Source organism: Phyllostomus hastatus, unplaced genomic scaffold (genome assembly GCF_019186645.2).
Source record: "Phyllostomus hastatus isolate PE091 unplaced genomic scaffold, TTU_PhHast_1.1 phas_contig_551, whole genome shotgun sequence".
NCBI lineage: Eukaryota > Metazoa > Chordata > Mammalia > Chiroptera > Phyllostomidae > Phyllostomus > Phyllostomus hastatus.
This window is the reverse complement of record NW_025333909.1, coordinates 1,697,855-1,711,548: the sequence shown is the minus strand read 5'-3', so window position 1 is coordinate 1,711,548 and position 13,694 is coordinate 1,697,855. Positions and strand designations below refer to the sequence as shown.

At 39.2% G+C, this 13,694-nt stretch overlaps 1 pseudogene; it reads right to left on the bottom strand.

Annotated features, from left to right (window-relative positions):
* Positions 1 to 1,421: 1,421 nt before the first annotated feature.
* LOC123824391 lies at positions 1,422 to 1,715 on the bottom strand (annotated as a pseudogene).
* Between the last annotated feature and the right edge of the window lie 11,979 nt (positions 1,716 to 13,694).

Sequence of the window (13,694 nt, the reverse complement as noted above, 5' to 3'; positions counted from 1 at the left end):
TTATTTGTTGAAATCACTATTTATTCTCCCAATGAATAATCTTGGCACTCTGTTGAAAATCAGTTGACAATAAATGCAAGGGTTTATTTCTGGACTCTCAATTCTATCCCATTGATCTCAATGCCTGTCCTACCACACTACTATAATTATTGTAGCTTTTTAATAAAAAGATATTATTTATTCATTTCTAGAGAGAGGGGAAGTGAAGAAGAACGAGAAGGAGAGAAACATTGATGTGTGAGAGAATTGATACATCGATTGCCTCTCAAACACCCCCAACCAGGGACCTGGCCCACAACTCAGCCATGTGTCCTGACTGGGAATTGAATCAGCAACTTTTTGGTTCACGGGCCAGCACCCAACCACGGAGCCACACCATCTAGGGCTATTGTAGCTTTTTAGTAAGTTTTGAAATCCAGAAGTGTGAGTCCTCCAACCTTTTTCTTTTTATTCAAGATTGTTTTCAGTATTCTGAGTCCCCTACATTCCATATGATTTTAAGGATCAGCTTGTCTAGTTCTGGAACAACAACAACAACAAAAAAAGCCAGTAGGGACCCAGATAGGGATTGTGTGGAATCTGTAGACTAATCAGGGAGTACTCTAATTTTGATATCAAGATCTCCGATTCTTGAACATGGAATGCCATTCTATTTGTTTACATCTTCAATTTTTTCAGCAGTTTTGTAGTTTTCAGTGAACAAGTCTTATACTTCTTTTGTTAAATTTATACTAAGCATTTATAATATTGTGAATAAGTAAAAGCTTTTCTTAATTTCATTTCAGATGGTTTATTACAAGTGTATAGAAATAAAACTATCACCCTGGCCAGTGTGGCCGGTTGGAGCATAGTTGTAACCAAAAGGTTGCAGGTTTGATTCCTGGTCAGGGCACATGCCTAGGTTGTAGATTTGGTCCCTGTTCCAGGCATGTACAAGAGACAACTGATTGATATTTCTCTCTGCCTCTCAATCAATCTCTCTCTCTCTCTCTCTCTCTCTCTCTCTCTCTCTCTCCCCCCACCCCCACTCTCCACTCTCTCTTCCCTTCTCTCTAAAATCAATAAGCATGTCCTTGGGTAAGGATAAAAAAATTATAGGAATACCAGTATTTTTGCTTTCTGAAGCTTTGCTGAGCTTATTTACTAATAGTATTGTGTGTGTATTTCATAGGAATTTTTTTAATTAAAAAAGAAATTTGTTTATGGAGGGTAAGAGAATGCAAGCAATATAAAAATCAAAAGCTTATCTGGCTTTAATTGGCTTTTCTTTCATCAAATGGGAGTGGGATTTTATTTGTACATTTTCTAAAGGTCCAAGTCTGCTCATGAAATCCCTAAGCAGGGGGAAGCTGTGGGGCAGAGATTCCTTAAGCAACCCATAGGAGAACTCTTTATCAGGGAAGAAGTAGCTGCTCAGCTGCCTACTTTTTCCCCTTCTGCTTCATGTGTACTACAAAATAGTCATTGCATGTGATGGTGAGCCCAGCAATTAGTGAGAAGCAGCTCTGGGAGCCCACTCAGCCATCTTGGCATTGATCCAGGTCTTTCATTATTTTGTCTACAGCCAGGGGGTCTTTTTGATTTTCCAAAAATTCAGGGAACTCCTTTTCCATGAGTACTCTCAGGTCCTCCTTTGTTAAATAGCCTTTATCCCCAGTGAATCTGTGAAATGTGAACATCATGGTTTCCATGGAATGTTCCATTTGAGACGGCATTTTGGTGAGGTCTTGGCCGGAGACATGGTATGCTCGAGTTAGGCTGGCTGGGATGTTCAGCCAGTCTATTTCATAAGATTTTCTATATACAAGATCATGTCATCTGCAAATAAAGACAATTATACTGATGTTTTATAATTTGGATACTTTTTATTTATTGTTATTTTTTTGCATAATTTCCCTGGCTTACACTTCCTAGAATTGGTGAGAATAGACATCCTTGTTTTGTTCCTGATCTTAGGAAAAGAGCTTTTGGTCTTTTACTATTAGGTATGATATTAGCTGTAGATTTTTCATATATATCCTTTATTAGGTTGAGAAATTTCCCTCTATCCGTGGTTTGTTTCATGTTTTTATCATGAGTGTTGAGTTTTTGTGAAATATTATTTCTGCATCTATTGAAACAATCATGTGGCTTTTTCCTTTATTCTATTAACATAATGTATAACATCTATTGGTTTTCATATGTTGAACTAACATTGAACTCCTGAGATAGGTCCCATTGGGTCATGGTAGATGATCCTTTTTAAATGTTGCCAGAATACATTAGCTAGTATTTTATTGACATTTTTTGCATTGATATTCATTAAGAGATATTGGTCTATAGTTTTCTTTTGTTGTAATGCCTTATTATCAAGGTAATACTGCTCTCATAGAATGAGTTGGGAAGTGTTCTCTAGTCTTCTACTTTTTGGAAGAGTTTACAAAGGACTGGTGTTATTTGTTTTAACATTTAGTAGAATTCACCAGTGAAGTTATCTGGATCTAAGCTTTTCTTTGTGGGTAGTTTTATTGTTGGTGTTATTAATTATCAACTTCTTCCTAAGTCTGTTTCACCAGATTGTATCTTTCTAGAAATTTGTCCATTTTGTCTGGGCTATCTTATTTGTTGGCATGAAGTTGTCCATAGTATTTCCGCACAATCCTTTTTACATCTATAAGGTCAGTAATGATGTTCCCTCTTTCATTCAGAAGTAATTTGAATCCTCTTTGTTTATTCCTTGTTCACTCTAGCCAAAGGTTTGTCAATTTTGTTGATCTTTTCAAAGAACCAACTTTTGGTTTTATTGCTTTTCTCTATAGTTTTTCTACTCTCTGTTTCATTTATTTCCATTCTAACCTTTATTATTGCCTTCCTTCTCCTTGCTTCAGATTTCGTTTGCTCTTTTTTTTTTCCCCCAGCCAGACACTGCCAATTTTCATGCTGTTTCTTTCTGGCAAAGTCACGTCTCTCTCAGAACTTCAGTTCTTGGTTTGTAAAATGCTAGGGCCTGCCTCACAGTACTGTTGGCAAGATGAAATGAGATAATGCATATAAAGTGCTTAGTACTGAGCCTGGCACAGAGTCAGAGCTTAACAAATTGTAGCTTCTGTGACTTTTGGTGCCAAGCCCTGTACTTGGTACTTTAAGTAATACTGGTCACATGTTCCACAATGTCTTGCAAGAGTAGAATCAGCTATAAGATTTTTAAAAATCTTCTACTCATGACCAACCCAAATGCATGTGAAATCTAGAAAATGGTGTAAACCATGTCTCCATGGTTGCCACCTAACAGTCCTTTAGTCCATAGAGTCTACCCCAGATGGGTACCTGAAAGACTATCATCCCTGGGTCCCCCTCCTTCTTTCCTCTGTCACTCCTTGCCCCCACTGTATCCTGGCCCTATTCTGCAACTACTTCTTGTGAGCAAGGATGGCAAGATCCTTTGGCTCCTTGTGGCTAAGGCCAGCAAGGAAAGGCTGTTGGAGAGGAAAGAGGAACCTCCCATTCTTCAGACAAAGTACCTTCCAGACCAATAAGCCTCTCTATTGTTCCTACCCTTTTCCACTCCTGAAAAAAGTGAATGCATTATTGTGATACATGGCCCATCATCACCTGAGATAAAGATGGGGAGGAATAGCCCTGGCTGGTGTAGCTCAGTGGATTGAGCACCAGCCTGTGAACCAAAGAGTCACTCGTTCAATTCCTAGTCAAGGCACATGCCAGGGTTTGGGCTGGGTCCCTGGTGGGGGGCGCATGGGAGGCAACTACACATTGATGTTTCTCTCCCTCTCTTCGTCCCTTCTCCTCTCTCTAAAAATAAATAAATAAAATCCTTTTTAAAAAAGGATGGGGAGGTACAGTTAGGTGACTTGTGATGCAAAAGACCCCCTCCCTTCTCACCAGATGGAAGGATGGTGAAGAACAAGCATCCTAGAGAAACCCTTTGCACCCTTTCAAAGAAGAGTACTGCCACCTCCCTCAGTGAGTTAGGAGGGCCTGCAGGATAGCAGGGGTCTCAGCACACCAGGAAGCAGTTAGTCACATGAGCTAGCTCTTCCCTGAGCATCCTCAGCTAACTTCAGAATAGTCATTATGTTGGATTTCCCAACATGCTTGGGGGTGGTGCAGGGGACACTGTCCCTGGATCCTCCAGTTGGACTTTAAAGAACCCTAGCTGCATTTCTATCACTGAAATATCTTCCAGTTCCAAAGGTTCAAACTCTGAGGTGTAAACAATGCTTTGTTGGAGGAGGTCTGCTAATTCTTGGTGCTTTGGAAAGAGTGCCACTTTAAAGATTGAGGTAGTCATGAGATTCCCCTCAAAATATGTCATGCACACTTCATTATCTGTCCCCATGTTCTCCTTTCTTCACATGCTTTTAGAACAGACAGCTAATCTGATATCATCATCATTATGTCTTTGAGTTGGGAGTATCCCCTATCCTAATTACTTCCCTGATGAGTAGAGGTTGTTATGATGCATTATGTCAGTGATTCTCAAAGTGTGGTCCGCAGGCCAGCAGCATCAGCAGTCACCTGGGAACTTGCTGCAAATGCACATTCTTGGCCTCACCCCAGACCTACTCAATCAGAAATTCTGGAGTGGGCCTCAGCCATCTGTGTTTTAACAATTCCTCCAGGCCATGCTGATGCTGCTTGAGTTTTGAAAATCATTGCATTATGGGCCCAGCTTCTGTTTCCCCTTCCAGCTGCACTTTGTAAAGTGGCAAGCATTCTAAGCAGTTCACTACCAGATACAGTATTTCTGTCCAACAGTACAGTAGCATTCACATGTTGTAGCAAAACCTGATCTCTGAACAGTCATTTGGGTGCCTTACACAGGTGTCACAGTGTTTTTCCTTTGTGTCAGGGGTACTGTGTTGCCACCATCACCTGCCAATCAACAGATGGGGATGTACTCCTCAGCTTGTCTGCAAACTGGGCCCTTATTTACCCATCTGGACCCTAGCCACTGATCCTAAATAGATGCCAATGGTCACATAAAGCTTCCTTCCACATATCAGGAAGGTAGGTGGGAGACCAGGAGCTTCCCCCTCATTATGTGCATGGACTCAAAAGCTCACTTATCCATTCATTCTACCTGCTTCTGTTATGGTGGGACCACCCTATCTTTATTATTAAAGTTCTTTAAATTTCCATTCAGGGGGTTGTTGGATAATGACAGGAGTACTTCTCACTTTTTGATTCCTGCCAATTGAAACAGTTTCCATAACAACGAACTCTCACACTGTCACTTAGGCGGGATGCATCCGAGCAAAAATGCCTCTCAGCACACCTGTGCCATCACGGATGCTCTCTGATTCCAGGTAAGCCTCACTGGGCACAATACCAATGTGTTGCCCAGGTGATGATGATCTTATCCTAGGGAAAAATTAATTAACTAGGGATTTGGTGGCTGATTTACTTCATCATAGGTTATTTGCGTGGGCAATGATTTTACTGAATACTTGACATGTTACCGTATTTTGCCTGAACTTCTGTGGTTATTTTGGGCCAAAGAAAGTTAATTAACTCTGTATCTATTCCCTCCCCAAATTGTTCAGTATTACACATGGCCCATGTACCACAGGATCATACTTGAGGTCATTCCACCCACTTGTGCAATGTGTTCAAGGGCATTGATTGTGGCACTCGTTAGGGACACTCTGTGCCCCTACTGAAACATAAAACCCATGCTTTTGAGAGCAGCTCCAACAGAAAGGCTTATTCTTATACCTTCTCTATAGCCTGAGGTTCCAAATTAGACCACTGAAATGTCTCACTTCTCCATCAGGGATAGTGGAGCTGATTTAAATAGACAGCATTCATAACTGCTCTGGACAGAGCTTACAGGAGTAGCTTAGGCTTGGAGTCATGCCCTTCCTGTTCAAAGAGAGAGCCCCTTTTCTATCACTGATTACTTGTGGGCTTTATAGGGAAAGAGTCCATGCATCTCTGTTACTTACCCAATTGATATTGAATAATGCTAAGGCAGCCACCGAGCAGCATCCAATTTAGCACTGTCACAGACACATGTTAAATAGTCAATACCTAAACGTAGAAGGGTAAGGATTTATCCATGATATTTCACTCACTTCCAGATAAAATCTCAAGCTTTCCTTGTGGCTTGAGATGTAAGCTTAGTTCATCCATTTTCAAACCTCCTTGTTTTCTAATAAATGTCTTTATGATTGTGACCTTATTTCTGAATACAGTTTTGACTGCTTCCCACAGATCTTGATGCTTTCATTACCACTGACTTCCAAATAATTTGCAATTTTCATTTTTATTTTCTCCTTAACCCATGAATTATTTAGAATGATTTAAAAATATCCTAATGTATAAGTGTATTTTATTATTAATCTTTTTATTTTATTGCATTGTAGTCAGTAAATATGGCCTGTAGAAGATGACTTTTCCAAAAATTTATCAAGACAGTAAAATTCTATAAACATTCCACATGCTTCTGAAAAAGAACGTGTATTTTTTTAACTTCTGGATGCAAAGTTTTATTTCTATACACATTCCTTCATACACACTGTTTACATCCTCAAGCTTGTTAACATAGCCAGCACCTCTTTATTCTTAATTCTTTTTTATCTAGTGATCTTTTCATTTCTGTGAGTGGTGTATTAAAGTCTCCTGCTTTAATTATGGGATTGTCAACTTCTCTTTGTAATTTTTGTTTTATATATTTTAAAACTATATGTCTAGGTACAATTTATTATTTTCTGCCTCTATTATATCTTCCTGGTGAATGGCTCTTTTAATCAATATGAAATTTCCCTCTTTGTCCCCTTCACTTTCATCTGCTAATAACAATGCTTACTTCCTTTCTGTTAGTTATTTGCCTGGCATAGCATTTTCTACCCCTTTATATTGTCAACCTTCCTGTGTCATTTTATTTGAGCTGTTATTTTTTTTTTCAGTATCCATGGTAGAACCTCTGTGATTTAATAGGTGAATGTAATCTCTTCACATGTATTTTTACTACTGATTATGTTTGGACTTAAATCTGCCTTATTTTGTGTTTTGTATTTACCTTTATTTCTCTTTTTTTCTGGACTGATGAATCATTTTCCTTTTTCACTATTTTCTCTATTGATTTGAACTTAAAACTTGAAAAGGAGGAAGGAGACTCGGAGAGGTGAAGTGTTTAGTTCAAAGTCCCATACTTAAGTGTGACAGTTTAGTGGTGTGGTGACTTTAAATGACTTTGCCAGGATTAAAGCCCAGTTCTAATTGACTTCAGTCAACTGTCTCAGATCCTTTCTGGAATGAGGCAGGGTATAAATAAATAAAGTCAAAATTTTCCCTCTTTCTAATTCAGATAATAACCACTAACCTTTATTGAGAGCTGACTATGTGCCAGGCACTATTCAAAGGGCTCCCCATTTTGTACATCTCATTGTCATCAGTTTGAACAGGGAAGAAGCACAGTGTATCTGTGAGTTATGCTGGGCAAGACTGCCCCCTGCCCAGTATTGGAGGCATCCACCTCTTCTACATGGATATAACAGCCAAGGTGAACACTCACTTTCCCAAATGCATGAGGTAGTCCACCAATCTCTGCCTGTGGAATCATTCATTTTCCCATTTAACCAACAATCATTGAACACCTACTATGTACTATGCATTAGTTTCTGCCCTCTTGGAGCTTATAATCTAGTGAGGAAGGCAGATAATAAACAAGAAAACAAAAAAAAAGAAAATTAAGTTTTCAGATAGAAATAAGTTCTCTAAAAAAATGGAGTAGAGTACTTTGAGCAACCACAACATGGCAGCTACTTTAGATAAGATAGATAAAGCTATCTATAGGCAGAGGTCTGTCCATATCTACACAAGGCTATAGTTCATCCATGTATCTCACTGTCTATAGTAAGAGGTATTCAGAGAAGGCCTCTCTGAAGAGAGAATAATGAAAAGGAACAAGCCATGTGGCCATGGGAGTAAGCATTCCAGGCAGAGGAAACAGGACTTGAGGTAGACTTTGGTGTGTTTAAGGTGAAGCAAAAAGGCCAGTGTGGTTGAGGGAAAGTGGATGAGCAGAGGACCTAGTGGGAGATAAACTCAGAAAGGTGGTTAGTGACAAGGTTAAGCATGGCCTCACTGGCCATGGTTATGAGTTGATTTTGCTCTAATTATGATAGGAAGCGATAGGGGGGCTTTGTTTTTGCTGCTGCTTTTTGTTGTTTTTATTTTATAATATTTTATTTTATTTTATTTTATTTTATTTTATTTTATTTTATTTTATTTTATTTTATTTTATTTTATTTTATTTTATTTTATTTTAAATCATAAACATTTTCAAACATAAAACAAATGAAGGGGAATCATATAATGAACCTCCATGTACCTATCACCCAGCTTCACAAATGAACATATGACTAGCCTGGCTGGTTTGGCTCAGCTGGTTGAAAGGTCATCCTGTAACTGAACGGTTGTGGGTTCGATTCCTGGTCAGGGCACACACCTAGATTGCGGGTTTGACCCCTGGTCCAGGTGTATGCAATCCCCAGTACAGGCACAGAAGTCAACCAATCGATGCTTCTCTCTCACATAGATGTTTCTCTCTCTTCCTTACTCTCTCTCACTAAAAGCAATAAAAAGAATGTCCTCAGGTGAAGACTTAAAAATAAAGGATTAACACATGATGAATCTCATTCCCTCTGTACCCTCCAGTCCTCCCATACACACTGAATTTTTAAATATAATCCAGATATCATATCCTTTCATCCATACACTCTTTATATATAGCTCCAAATATGAGGACTCTTAATTTTTTAACATAACCACAAACATTGGAGGAATTTATACATGTGAGTGGTGTGGTCTTATTTGCATTTAAAAGATCACTGTGGCTACTTATGGAGAAGAGATTATAGGCGCTCAAGGGTGGCAGTGAGGAGATTGGTTAGGCTATGGCAGTGGCCCAGGACACAGATGGTGATGGTTGGGACCAGGAGCAGCACTGGAGATGGAGACAAATCAGGATACTCTAGATAGAAGCCCATAAAGCTAAGAAACCTTGTAATTACAAGATTCTAAGGGAGCTCCTACTCCAAGACCACAGTCACCTTTGTCAGCATTATCCAAATACTTTGAAGAGGATGGCCTCAGTGTACTGAACTCTGGGGTGGCTGAGGGTGGCTCCTATGCAGGTCACCCAAACCACCTGCACTGAGGGATAAATAAGCACACTGCCCAAATATATCTCAACTTCATAGTTTTGAAGTACATGCAGGATACTGGTCACGACATAGTAGAACACTCGTAGTACTGCTAGTATATCCAAACCATGATACCTGACCTGGTCATCCAGGGTCCTACTTACTTGTGAGGCTGCTGAAAACCTGCTGAAATCACTGCTCCTGAAACCCTAAGCCAGGATGAAGCACCCCCTCTACCCCTGGATCACCACTTGCCAGACCAGCCCATAGCACTTTAGCCACAGAAAGTCCTAGCTGTGGTCAGAGGGAAAGGACAAGTACAAGTTGGAAAAGTGGAATTGACTGTAAGATTTTTCTTGGGCATTAGACAAGGCCATAAGATGGCATGGGAGACAGGAGGAGGATGTGAAACAAATCACAAGTTGGACGCTAAGAAATCCAATAACAGGTTGGGAAGCAGAGAAGACACTGCATCAGTGAAAATGTTTCAGGGTATAGGCTGAAGATCATTCAGGAGTGTCAGAAGCCAGCTCCAGCTACGTGGTTTTAGGTTTGGGTGAAGGTGGGGTTGGTTGATACTAGGAATCCCATAAGACAGGATAAAACAATGGCAGATATTCCTCCACTTGTCTTCCCCTTTTGGGGTTACAGATGAAGGTGCATCTCTCTTGAGACCTTCAGCTTCCTGAATATGAAGACCCCTCTGAACTTAGTGCCTATAATCTCTTCTCCAGGAGAAAAGATGTGAACAGTTGTGGGGTCAGTGTTGTGCAGTCATGACTTCTAGGTCTTGATTGTCCTAGATGACTGTTAGCTTACTATTTGAAGGGTGGGTAAAGCCTCTCCTATTTTCTCCAGAGATTTCTGTCAATAACAGTTCAGAACATGCATGCCTCTGGACTTGGACATAGAGGATCCCCATTTCTTATAGACCTGGGCCTTGGAAAAGAGGAAATGATCCTGTCCCTCCCATTCCCAGGAAGAGGAAGCTTCCTGAGCTTATGTTCCAAGAATATCTCCCCAGAAGCCACATAGTTGGCTAGCACTTCAGCTACTGGCAGAGTAGGCTGGACAGCTGCCTAAAAGGCCCACACTAAGTGCTGACAACAGTAGATCAAGGTGAAAGCCACTGCCCTACAATGCGGAAGATGGGGAATGAGTGACCACAAAAATCAGCAACTTATCCTGAGCCTACTTGTGGCCTCTGGACAAGTTCACATGTAACAGGCCTCTTAGCAGAATTCATGATGGTGATGGCAGGGATGATGATGATGATGTGTTGCTCACCATTTATTGAGCACTTATCATGTGCCAGACACTACCCTAGGTGCTTTATATCTATTTTCTCACTTAATCATTATTATCCTCATTTTACAACCAAGGAAACCAAAACTCAGAAGGGTTAAGTAATTTGAAGGTTTAAGTAATAGTAGCTGAGCCCAAATTCAAATGCATGTAATCTGACCCCAGAGCCTAAACACTTAACTTCTTTGCTATGTTGCCCATAGAAGATGTCCATTCATAATACAACCAGTTTGGGGCAGGGAATTGGTAAAGTCTGGACTAGATATCTGTAGATAAAACTGCATGACATTCTGTAATATACTATGCCCCACATTGGCAAGCAAGCTCTAAATATGAAAATGGAGCAGTTATGAAGGTAGAATGGAGTTAGAGCAGGCCCACAAATCCAAATCTCCCATAGTACAGATTTGATGAGGCTTCTCCCAACACACATGCTTGGATGTACTTAGTAGATGATATGTTCACCCAAATACAGGAACTCTTTTTAACTGTGCGAAGGGCCCAAATAACAGCCTTAGCCATGCTATAAAATAGTTGTGGCATCTGGTTCATATTCTAGCCATATACACTGGGTACTCGTTTGATGAGATATCTCACTTCCCAACACCTCAGACTGACAGTTCATTGCATAGGAGCCCTGTCATAACCTTCTACAAGTTTTCACCAAGTGAGTGGCATCATTCTAGAGAGAGCTTAGGCAAGACTGTAGGATTGCAAGGCAAAGAGGCCAACTGGCCCCACCTTGGCTCTAAGTGTCAGGTCACTTCAGTTAGGGATTGGTATACCCCCTCTTCAAAGCTTCCAGGAACCCAGCATAACCACCATGCAGGGGAAGCTTTCTTGATGATGCTCATGGAAAAACCCTTTTGTCCTCTCTTGTCAGGCTAGAAATCCTTTAGCTTTATCCCAAACTGTAAAACAGTATATAGCTACATCACAAATCTAGGAGGGACATCACCCATATGACTATTCTCATGGAGGTTAGTGTGGCTGCAGATAAGAATAGCCATTCTAAGTGATTGGTAGTCTTCACTTCTCATTCCACCCTGAAGTTTCCTGAAGATTCTCAAACTAACTTGGTCAGAAGTACACAATCCACCTTCTACTGTTAACCCCAGAATATTATCACATGCTCTTTCACTGACTTTGGCAGGCACATGGGCCAATTTATTTGCCTCTAAAGTATCTGAGATACTGACCAAAGACACAGCCTTCCAGAGCAATAGAACATCTCAGCACAGGACAAGAGATAGAAGAATTATGTTTGCACTGAGATTCTGACACATTGATGTGCCAGGGCCAATATTTCAATAAGACAGCATGTTAATCATAAATGCTGCTTACCAGTTATTTCTGGCTTTCCTCTTTCAGGTACATAGAAGAATTGTGCTTCTCCAACCCCTTTGAGGTAAGGCATGGCCATGTGAGTTACTTTGGCCAATGAAATATTGTAGAATTGACATAGGTCCATTTCTGGGTAGAAATTTTTAAAAACATGTTATTTCTAAATAAATAAACTGCCAGCCTGCAAATCAAAGGGTCCCAGTCTAGGGCACATGCCTGGATTGCAGGCCAGGTCCCCAATAGGGGGCGTGCAAAAGGCAACCACACATTGATGCTTCCTTCCCTCTCTTTCCCCTTCCCTTCCCCTCTCTCAAAACTAAATAAATAAAATCTTAAAAAAAAAAACCTTGAACATCCAACTGACATTTCCTTTCAGACTTAAAACTTACAAAGATTATTTTTTTCTCTCCCAAGAGGTTGAAAACATATTTGAAAAGAAGGCGGTTATGATGATATCATTTCAGGGAATATGTAATTAAATTGACAATCAATTGTGACCATGATCCAAAATTTATTAAGCACCCACATTATCCTGTATGTTACATAAATACACACCCACTACATCATGCATATCTTTTCTTTCTATTGACAAGAACTCTGCATGTGTGTTTCTGTAGGCAAATACAAAAAAGTAGATGCAATCAATACTATTTCTCAAACTATGCACATAGAAAAAAATGATATTTAAATGCTCTCTAGCAAAGGCTACTGTATTTTGAGAAAATGACCATTAATCTCACAATTCACCCAAATCTGTCATCTAGATTAGTAGCCTCCAAAGAGGGTTGAATGAACAAGAGAATATTGACATAACATTTAGTGGAAAGCAGGAAAAATAGTATTTGTAATCATTTTTACCAAAAGAGAGAAATTAAGCTTTGCCAATATTCAACATATGGACCTGAACTTAACTTTTTTATTCCTTATATCAGGTGGCCACACATTATAGCATAGATTATGTAAGCTGAAAAAAACTTTAGTTTCATTCAGATAAGGACTTAGACCCTCACCAATTCACTTTTTAAAAATCTGCTGTACCAACTTTTAAAATTGAGATATAATTTGCATATATTATGTTAGTTTCAGGCATACAACATAATGAGTTGATATTTGTATATATTGTGAAATGATCACCACAATAAATCCAATAGCTATCATCATACATAGAAAAAGGTTTTTTCTCATAATGAGAATTTTTAAGATTTACTCTTAGCAACTTGTAAATGTGCAATACATCAATATTAATAATAGTCACTATGCTGTATATTACATCTCCATGATTCATTTATTTTATAACTGGAAATTTGTAACTTTTAACTCTCTTCACCTATTTTGCCCACTCCCCAACCCTACCTCTGGCAAGCACCAATCTGTTCTTTTTATTTATGAGCTTGATATACAGTGTCCAGCAGAAGTAACATCATTGAGAGTAGTTGGCAGGGTACATGAATGTATCACATGAGATGAATAGCAATTTGAACATTTTACCTAAAATGTCATATGGTGTGCTTGAGTGTGATATTTTATGCTACAGAACTACATGCTTATGATTTTGTAATAAAATATTTTATGTAATAAAAAAGGGGTGTTATTTGTGCCGGACCCTGTATATATATAAATTCCTCATATAAATGAGGTAATATGGTATTTGTCTTTCTCTGATTTATTTCACTTAGCATAATACCCTCAAGATCCATCCATGTTATCACAAATGGCAAGATTTCATTCTTTTATACAGCTGAATAGTATTCCATTATATATATTATATGTAACCTATACTATTATATATTAATATGTAAAAATGTTCTTTATCCATTCATCTATCAGTGGACATTTAGGTTGCTTTCACTTATTGATTATTATAAATAATGCTACAAAAAACATGAGGGTGCATGT